General features: G+C 52.7%; 1 protein-coding gene across 2 annotated transcripts in view; it reads right to left on the bottom strand.

The window, feature by feature from the left end:
* PRR5 (proline rich 5) overlaps positions 1 to 10,759 on the bottom strand; it is a 51,309-nt gene that overhangs the window by 40,158 nt on the left and 392 nt on the right. The gene's annotated exons all lie outside the window — the stretch shown is intronic.

The raw sequence follows: 10,759 nt of genomic DNA, 5'->3' as shown, positions 1-10,759 counted from the left end.
CTCTTGTTGGATTTCACCTCTGCAACATCTCTTGTTGGATTTCACCTCTGCAACATCTCTTGTCAGTTTTACCCCCTGCAGCTTCACCTCTGCCATATCTCTTGTTGATCTCACCTCTGCAACATCTCTCATGGATTTTACCTCTCCAGTATCTCTCCAATATTCCCCCTTTTCTCTTGTCCCCACCCTAGAACAGACCCACAGCATGGTACATCTGGACTATTGCAATAACTTGCTGGGGGAGGGGGTGGTTTGCCTGTCTCAAGTCTCCCCAACTCCAGTCCATTCTCCTTCCAGCCACTAAAGTGATTTTCCTAAATTGCAAGTCTGACCATGTCACCCCATACTCAGCAAACTCCAGTGGCTCCCGTGGTTTTTGGGGTCAAGTACAAAGTCCTCTGTTTGGCATTCATAACCCTTCATAACCTGCCCCGTCTCCTTATCCTTTGTTCCCCCACAGACACTCTATGGTCTGCTCACACCAGCCTTCTTGCTATTCCTCAAACACAAGCCTTCATCCTCATTGCTCCGCTTCTCCACTGACTGTCCCCCGTGCCGAGAACACTGTTCCCCCTTACCTCTGCCTCTTGGTTTGCCTGGATTCCTTCCAGACCCAGTTCAGGCCCACTTACTGAAGGAAGCCTTTCTTGCCACCTCCATCTCCACAGCAAATGACTTCCCTTCTCAGATTCAGCAGATTCCATCTGCTCTTTCCATAGCCTGTTTGTACAGAGTTGTTACACAATGTCTTCCCCACTAGTCTGTAGTCTCCTTGAAGGCAGAGACTGGTTTTTGCCTTTCTTTGTATCATCAGAGCTTAGCATAGGTCTGGCACAATAGTCATCAAGTCAACCACCATTTATCGAGTGCCTACTGTGTTCCAGGCACTGTGCTAAGAGATAGGGATACAATGGGGAAGAAAACCTGCAAACAAGCTATTCATATCCATACCTATATCTGTGTACACACACGCATGTGTTAAATTGGGGATAATCTCAGAGGGAAGAATTAAGATTAAGAAGGGCAAGGCTTTCTGTAGAAGGTGAGATTTTATTTGGGTCTTAAAGGAAACCAAGGGGTCAGCAGTCAGAGCATCCCAGGCCAGAGAGAATGCCCGGAGCTGACAGATGGAAGCTGCGGAGGCTGGAGGCAGTGATTAGAAGAGTAGGCAGTGGAGAAGCAATGTGTAAGAAGATGTTCTAGGTGTCTAATAAATGCTTAGTGACTGATCGAGAAGGCACCGCACCCAAGATCACACAGTTAATACCAGTGACAAGGACAGGATTTGAACCAGGGTCCTCCAGTTCCAAAGCCAAATCTCTTCCTACTGCCCCACTCTGCCTCCCAGGTCCCAAGGTTGTCTTGCTGGATGAGAGAGAGTGAGTCCTCTCCCCACCGTGGGCTTCTCTATCTCCCACCCCACCAGGACGAATCAGTCAAAGACCTCCTGGGCAATGAGCACTTGGCTTGGCACAGGTGCCACAGACATGGACCAGCCCCTGGCTCAAGAAGCTGATGCACCATCGGAGAAGACAGCATGCACATGTGTAAACACACACATACCACATATGAAATCAATTTTAGGTGACTCCTGCAGAGGGAGGGGGCAGCCAGCGATGTGGGGGCAGGGGAAGCAGGGTAGGTGTTGGAGAAGCCAGTGATCATGTCCGAGGATGGCAGAAGCTCAGAGCTGAGGGATCCCAAGGACCTCCCAAGAGTTCAGGCTGATGCTGCCCTCCAGTGAGGACGAGACCACCGCTCTCTCCCCCTTTCAGAGATGGCTCATCATCCCCGAGGGTTCTGTCTCGTGCTTTTCCTTCTCAGGAGCAAGAATGGACCTTGGTGCTGCTTCTACCCAGGGCTAGATCTTCCTCGGGGAACTGAGATTCCAACCAAGAAGGGAAGTGCCCTCATCCAGGTCACCTGCGCAGGTCAGTGTCAGGTCTAGGAGTCCTGACCCTTAGCCCAGAGCTCATGACCGGTCCTAGGGATTCCTCCGGCAGATGGGGTGTGGGCAGTGGGCTGGACAGGGAAGGGTCGCTGGGGGCAGGCCTTTTCCTAGGAGTATCTAACTAATATTCAACAGATAATTTGGAGAAATGCCAAAGCATCATGGGCCTGCCTGTCTATCTCATTGGCTCTGAGGTCAGAGGACCAGGGTTCAAATCAGACCTCTGAAGGTTACTCCCCGTGTGAGCCTGGACAAGCCTCTACATCTCAGTATTTTCTCTGTGAAATGAGGGGGTTGGGATAGCTGACCCCTTCTAGAGCATCCTTTGCCTGCCCACTTGCCTGCCTTCCTCCCTCCCACCTTCCCTCCTTCCTTCCTTCTTTCCTTCCTTCCTCTCTTCCTCTCTTCCTTCCTCCCTCCCTCCCTCCTTCCTTCTTTCCTTCCTTCCTTCCTCCTTCCATCCTCCCTCCTTTCTTTTCTCAAAGGTGCCCAGACCTAAGACTGGAAGGGCCAGCTAGTCCAACCTCCTCATTTACAGGTGAGGAAACCTAGACCCAGAGAGGAGACTTGACTCACTCACAGTCACGCAGGCAGTGTCAGAGCTACAGCGCAATTAGGGTTTGGGTTAGAATCCTCAGTTAGGCTTATTTCCATTGGAGCACATGTTTGTGCTGAGCCCTGTTCATGCCCACAGGGTGTGGAGCTTCAAGGACCTCAGAGGTCAGTGACCATGCTCTTCTTACCGACAGGGAAACTGAGTCACAAAGGCGAGAGGTGACTTGTCCAGGTTGAGCACGCGCGCGCACACACGCACACACCCCTGCCCTCTTCCAAAGGCAGAGTTTTGGGACCTGTGCTATGGGCTTTCATGCAAACCCAGGGTTCCACCATTTAGTTTTCTATTTGTTAAGATTCACAGATTTAGAGCTGGAAAGGGCCTTTGAAGCCCTAATTCTGGGCTAATGCTGTTTCTAGACCAACCTTCTCATTTTACAGGCCGCAAGAGGTGAAGGGACTGACCCACGATGACCTAAGTAGCAGGAATGAAACTCAGGCTAGGTCCTCTGGCTCAGACTATGTGATGTGTGCCCTGTACCATCAGAAAAAAATTAGAGGGTGGGCCTCGGACCCATTCTGGTCTAGCATCTTGGGCTCTCTCAGCCTACAGCGGCAGCCACACACACGCAAGAATCAACCTTTCTGACCACACGCACACGAGAGTCCAGAGGAAGCTCGCGGGCCCCAGGATGTGGGATGGCAACAGCTGCTTCTCCTTCCTTCCTTCCTCTCTTCCTCCTTCCTTCTTCCCTCCCTCCCTCCCTCCCTCACATCTGCTGATGCCCTTCCCCTGGCTCTGGACTCACTTCCACCATTAGAGGGGACAGGTCCCATTAGCCACCTCCAAGGAATTGAACCTCATTAGCAATGCTCTCTCTCTGTTAATGCCGGAACCTCATACCATGCCAGCCAGCAGCCTTCTGATGGATCGCTCTCACAAAGAGACTCCAGCAGCCTGGTGGAGGGAGAGGACCTTGACCACTTCTTGCGCCTCGCTGTGGACTCCTCACTGCCACAGCCAGGGCAGGCAGTGGATGGGCCTGGCAGCAGGAGGGGGCCTTGAGGAACAAGCCCTGGACAGTAAAAGCCCACTTTTCTACCCCAGATTTGCTCTGTAGGCAAATTACTCCCTCCATTTATGTTTTGGTGTCTTTCTCTATAGAATAGGGGGAGAGGGTAAAGGGGGCTGGAGAAGTTCGAAGGCCCTTCCCAGCTCTGTCATCCCCTGTTCTCAGGCCCCTCCCAGCTCTGCCATTCCATGTTTCATGCTCTTTGCTTTATAGATTTCGTTTTCACTCTGAACTTAATGAATACTGGAATAGGGAAAACATTTCCATATACCAAACAGGACAGGAAACTGTGAGTCTCTCCTATGCACAGTTTGCTTTTTAAAAAGGTAGACATGTGCCATAATTCCTTCAGTCTTGTTCTGCTTGTCTCTGTTTCCTTCTATACATTTGGAAAAACACTTCAATGAGCCTCTTTTCCTTCCTTTTTGTTGCTGCCCCCAGCCCCTAAATCCCCTCCATCTGACATAAGGCCTCACCACCACTTCCAGCTAAACAAGGTCCCCACTGGCCACGCCCCGAGCTGTGGGTCTCACTGGGCCCCTTGAACGCACCACCTCCGTCTCTGGAGGGCAGTAGCGCTCCCTCCTCAGTCCTCTGGAATCGTGGGCAGTCACCGCTTCTGCCACAAGCGCTAATTGCCTTCTCATATTGTGGTTGTGATTTTATAAACGTCCTCCCGGTCCGCTCCCTTTGCCTCTGTTCATCCACGTCTTCCCAGGTTCCTTTGACCCTCCATCACTTCTAACAGCACCACAGGATTCTATCATAGGCCACCACTTGTTCATCCACCCCTAACTGCCACTCCCAATATTCTTGTACAAATCAGACTGCCTCAAACACTGTGACCCCGAGCAAGAAGCTTCTCTTTGCCTCAGTTTCCCCAACTGTAAATGAGGATGGTAACAGCACCTCCCTCCCTCCCAGCGCTGTTGTGAGGATCTGATGAGATAGCACAGTGCCTAGCTCTCTCCCCTTCCCTCCTCTGGCCCCTTCTCTGCTCTCTTTAGGCCAAAGGCTCCACTCGGCACAGCCTCTGTTCCAAGGTCCATCACCCCGAGGGAGCATTAGGAAAGCCATCCTCTTGCGGTTGTTATGATATCACTCTGACGTTCCAGAAGCCCTTTAAATGACTTTGGGCACTCCAACAGCTTAGGAAATGTTAGTCAGCCCTTGTGGTAACACGGCATCAATCTGCCCATTTCCGAGGTGAGTAAACTGTTGACAGAGTTGAGTCCCCACAGTGACTCAGCTGAACTCTTCTGTTCTGAGGCCTCCAGCTGATGGAAGCAGCCCTGTGAACACGGGATGGAAACGAAGCCTCAGGTACCCCTCCTCCAGCCCAGCCCGGCGGGGTTTCATCAGGGCAGCAGCCGGCCAAGTCTCCCATCAATCTTTCATCTGGGCTTGTCCACAGGGACTGAGGGCGCAGCATCTTGGTTGCTACCCAATCCTGAGCTCTCCCTGGGAAAGGCAGGCGGTGGTTCCTGAGAGAAAAGCTGCCTCTCACAGACACAGCCATCCTTGCATCCTGTCGCTGGCCCGGGAAGGAGGCCAGGCAGGGCCCAGGTTCAAGAGGAAGAGAGCCAGGCCAGAGAAGGAAGGGATGAGGATTGGTGGTGCAGGGGAAGGAGCACCAGCCCTGGGTTCAGGAGGACCTGAGTTCAAATCTGCACTCAGATACATAACACTTACTAGCTGTGTGACCCTGGGAAAGTCACTTAACCCCATTGCCTAGCAAAAAAGAAGAATGGTAGCAATCAGTGAAGCCTGCAGGGCAGAAAGACCCTGTGAGGTCAGTATCAAAAAGTAGCATTATCTCCATTTTACAGATGGGGACCACATAGAGGAGCTAATCCATCCAAGATCACAAAGCATAATGAGGGGCAGAGTGGGACAGGCCTTCTGAGTCTAAATTCCTTGCTCTTTCCACTACTGCCACTTAAGGTCTTCAGCTGAGGGTTATTAAATGATCTCATTTGATAGAACTGTAGAACTGAAAAGAACAGGGAAGATCAGAGCTGGGAGGGGCCCTAGAACAGGGGACGGCAGGGCTGGGAGAGGCCTTAGAGCAGGGGATGGTAGGGCTGGGAGGGATCTTAGAGGCAATCTAGTACAATCTCCTCCAGGTGAGAATATTTTCTTTAGCATGCCTTATAGATGAGCCCATCCAGACTGTTTGAATACTTCCAGTGACAGGCAGCTCACTGACTTACTCACTGGCAGACAGATCATTCCTTTAATACTCAGGGTGCCCCTATGTAGACAATATTCTATTACCGTTATCATTACAAAGAGATTTGTGTATGATTCCATAACCATTTCTTAACTGCCTGATACGTGCTGCTTACCATTTCCTTAAGTTATCCCTTGAATATTCCCAAGAGTCTGCAAGGTCAGAATTATTGACCTCAGTTCCCCAGTGGATCCCAGCTTAGAAGCAGTTCTCAGACTATCCACAATCATATGAAAAATTGTGCTGAATCACTAATAGGGAGAAAAATAAAAACTGAAAGAGCCCCAAGGCTTCCCCAGGCCCCCAACAGGAGATGGGAATAGCCAGCGTTGGAGAGGTCCTGGAAAGAGGCAAAGGCGCACACAGCTGGTGAGGCTGGGAAAGATCCAACCACTAGGAAAGCAATTTGGAGAATTCTAAAGCAGGGACTCGAGTGTCCAGAGCTCTGACCCTGAGGTCCTGCTGTGGGGGCCAAAGACCAAGGAGGCCAAGAAGGTCCCAACCACACCTACAGATGCATGTTTGGGTGCCAAAAACCAAGGGAGACGCCCATTGCCAGGGAATGACCAGTGAGAATTGCGATGGGAGCAGCTACTCCTGGGCTATAAGAAAGGAGTGGAATGAGTACAGAGAAGCAAAGAGAGTCTCAGGAGAATCGGTACAGGAGGAGGTCAGCAGAGCTGACCACCGGTGGCACATGCAGCGACAGACAACAGCCAAACCCCCCAACAGACCGATGGGGAGCCATCCCTTCCCTTCTTACAGAGGTGGGGACTTCGGGGTGGAATGCCACATGCCACATGCCACATGCCACATGTACAGTCCCTTTTCTTTCTTTCTTTCTTTCTTTCTTTCTTTCTTTCTTTCTTTCTTTCTTTCTTTCTTTCTTTCTTGTTGAGTATGACAGGAGCAGAGTTGGAAATGAAGAGGATATAACAACAAAAGACATCAACAAATTTTTTTTAATTGGCCCCATTTTACAGGTGAGTAAACTGCAGTTAAGAGAAATGAGTTGGTTTTTTTTAATTTACTTTTTTTAGGCAATTGGAGTTAAGTGACTTGCCCAGGGTCACACAGCTAGTAAGTATCAAGTGTTTGGTCTGAGGTCGGATTTGAACTCAGGTCCACCTGACTTCAGGGCCAGTGCTCTACCCACTGAGCCACCTAGCTGCCCCGAGACGAGTTAGTTTGCCCAAAGTCACAGAGGTAGTAAATGGCAGACCAAGGACTCAGATCTAGGTCTCCTGAGCCCCCATCTCCTCGCCACCACCCTTAGTATCACACATCATTACTACCTGCCTAACTTGGTGCAATGGGCTCATTTCTGCTCAATAATCTTCCGGGGCTCCCGACAGCCTGCTCCTTTCCCACCTCAGTACCTTTGCTCACGCTGTGCCCTCTGACTAGAATGTTTCCCCTTCTCCTTTGCAAGCTACCTTAAGCAGAATGCCTGCCCCTCCCTCGCTCCTCCCCTGACCTTAGCAACAACGGACCCCAGCAGACCTCACACAGCTCTTGGCCTCTCTAATGAACTGACCAAGACATCTCATTCGCAGGTAAATCATCTTCATTCTGGCTGGGCAGTCAGCTCCCTTTGAGCACTGGCCAGGGCACAAAGAAGGCACTGGATAACTCTGCTAAATAGTACAGAACATGCCAGGTTGAGCACGGCCCTACCACAGGCCGCTAGGCAACATGGCTGTGAGACACAGAGTGGCTGAAGGAGCCGAGGATCAGGTCGCTGAGGGCCAGAAAGGACCGCGGATACCAGTGGGCTTGCCTCGTCCTCCCTCTCCGCACCCAAAGCACCCCTGGCAAGGGTTTGTCCTAAAAGGCTCCTGGGATGGGTTCACTCTTCCCTGGGACCCACTGTCGCTGCTAGGAGGGGCTCCTTGTACGGAGCCTACATTGACTTCCACTCCAATTTAATGGGGGCATTTCATCCTTTTAAAACAAATTCGATCTCGAGGCTTCTCCCTATGGAGCTCGAATGGGCTAATGCACACAAAGTAATGGTGGGAAGGAGGGGAGGAATCAACACTCTTTGGTTTTCATATCTGTCACCTTGGAAATTCACACTGAGATAAACCTTGGGAATAGAAGCTCCCAGAGGGCAGGGAAAGATCCCAGAAGGGGGAGGCAGGAGAGTCAGCTGCGTTTGAACCCCAGGGGCCCCCAGCTCAGGCCAGAGATGAAGCAGCATCTTGGCAGCGGCAAGAGCTGAGCCTTCACCCTTCTCTGGCATAACCCTGCCCACCCTCCTGGAGAAACGACCCAGGCTCTTCCTCTGGCACATGAGACGGGACTGGGAATGAGCTGGGTCATCCTGAACATGTTCTGGCGCTCGCCCACTCTAGTATCCATATGTGCCAGGCACTGGGCTAGGCTCCGGGAGCCACGTTCCAACGCACTTGGCCCCTCAGAGCTTGGAGTAGCAGAAGCCTCAGACGACAAGGGTTTGGTCGGCACCTGCCCTCTGGACGTCCAAAGAAGATGAAACAAGCCCTCCCCTCAAGGGGCTTCCCTTTGGAAGCTCCCCCACTACTCCCTCCCTCTATCATCCTCTCTTCCTGGGAAGCCTTTCTCTTACTTCAAGGTCCAGCTCAGAGCACCCTCCCTGACCCCCCCCCCCCCCCACCAAGTTTCGAGAGGAAGCTCTCCTCTCCAAGTCTCCTTTCAGGCCCTGCTCTGGACCTGTCCATGGGCTGGGGCCTCTTCCTCATTCTACCTCATGGCCAAGTCATTGTCGGTTCCTCCCCTCAGGCCACTGTCTATTCCCGCCCCCCCCCCCCCTGCGCATCTCTGTGTGTGTGTGTGTGTGTGTGTGTGTGTGTGTGTGTCTCTCTCTCTCTCTCTCTCTCTTTCACTTTTGTGCCTCCTAGGTGGAGCTGGGGACCTGGAACTAATTAATAATTGTGGTTGGACTTGAAGTCTCCAAAGGGAGGTGCTGCAGGCCATTAGATCCAAGCGTCTTCTCAGGGGACATTTCCCCTCAGAAAGAACAGTGTGTGTGTGTGTGTTGGGGGGGTGGTGCTTCCTTTAATTCCATTGTGAATCTAGCAAGGTCACCAGCTTCTAACCATCCCAGCTGAGATTCAGAAACCCCACCAGTATCCAGTAAGACACCAGGCTAACAGGAGAAGGAGAGGTGCAGGTTTGCCCATCGGTTCAAATGCCAAATCCAGGTGGTAACTGAAATGGGGGCAGGGCTTGGAGCTCACCTAGAGGCACAGCCTGATGGTGGCCATCCCTGAGAGCTCTCAGCATCTCAGAGACAGTGTCACAGACAGGAAGCTCTCTGAGGCAGGGACTCTGTGAGCTAGAAGGGGCCTCACTCAGAGGCTGAGCTCTAATCCAACCATCAATCCCAGCACTTACAACCTAATGTTCCTAACTCCACTGCTTTGTGGCTTACACAGCAGTCCTGTCCTCACCTTAATCCTGTCCATGGACGGTCAGAAATGCTACTGTCCTGGTTCACAGAAGAGGAAAACTGAGGCCAGAAAAAGAGACTCACTCAAAGACACCAGGCTCAGAGTCCAGGAAGCTCAGCCCAGTCTACAAATGTATAACACAGCAGGATGACGGTCACCCAGCCTCAGCGAACCAATCCCACAGCGTTGTGTCCCTCCTTTTCACAGACCGCATTCAGGGAAACAGACTTTCCCAGGGGCACACAGCAGTTACTGCTCCAGCTCGCAAGGTAATTGTGTTGCGGGGTCTCCCCAGTCCAGGGGTCTTCCCACACACCTACACAAAAAACAAGGCTTCCCATACAGACCCCACCCCCACCTCCAGCTATGGGTTCCACACACAGTAGGTGCATAATAAAGGCTCACTATTGAAGGAAAGAAAAAAAGAATGCTCCGAAGGACAGCCTTCATTTTGGACTTGCTAAGACCCTCCCCCCTTACACTTTCTTCCTGTTCCTAGCGGGGCGCCCCACAGTGCTCTTTCGATGCCTGACAATAGCGCCACTCTGACCAGGAGAACCGCACCTCTGGGGTCTGCAAACATTCATCTAGCTACGGGGAAATCGCCCTTCGGGGAGACAGAGGGGGAGAGGACGAGGAAGGCCGGGCAGCCGCAGGCGCAGGGGGGCACATGCCTCCCCCAGTCCCCCAACACACACACAGAGGCAGCGCACAGCCACAGGCAGGCAGGCAGGCAGTCACACGGCTACACACGCACACACACACACTGAGTCATACAAGTTACATACACATAGTCATGCGGCTATACACAGTCACACGAACTACACACACGCGTGCGCACATACACACACAGCCATGCTAGTTCCATACACAGTCATACGGCTATACACACCCAGCCAAACAAACTACACACACATCCACACACGCGTGCACACGCACACACACATACGCACACCCTTTGGGCCGGGAAGCCCAGCTGCCCTGCAGGTGTGTCTTCCACACAGAGCTCCTCAGAGTCACCCCGCTCCTCGGGGATTTTGGCCTCACTTGGGGTAGCCCCTCGATCCTCAGGTGCCCCCTGGGACCCTTCGCCGCTGTCCCTGCCTCCCCCTTCCCCTCCCCCTCCCCGGCTGCCAGGCCGGGGGCACCCAGGGACAAACCGACAGAGACACCAAGCCACTGAAGCGAGCTGAGAGCGTGACCGCGAGCGCGCAGACACGCAGCCCTCAAGACTCACTCTCCTCGTCCGGCCCAGAGCCGACGTGCTGGGCCCAAGACCCGCAAAGGTGGGGCGCTGCCTCCTGGCAGAGGCGGTGCGCTGGCGACAGGGGGCCGGGGCAGGGCGTCCCTCCTTCCTGCCCCCACCCCGAGGCTGATGCCGGGTCTCAGTCAGGTAGCCCCGTGTAACGCTGCGAGCTCTTAGGAAGGGAGGAGATTACTCAGGCTGGGAGAGACAAAGACCGGGAGAACACACACACACACACACACACACACACACACACACACACACACA

Source organism: Vombatus ursinus, unplaced genomic scaffold (assembly GCF_900497805.2).
Source record: "Vombatus ursinus unplaced genomic scaffold, bare-nosed wombat genome assembly UNPS02010394.1, whole genome shotgun sequence".
Taxonomy (NCBI): Eukaryota; Metazoa; Chordata; class Mammalia; order Diprotodontia; family Vombatidae; genus Vombatus; species Vombatus ursinus.
Note: the sequence above shows the minus strand (reverse complement) of the source record. Positions and strands in the feature narration are given on the sequence as shown.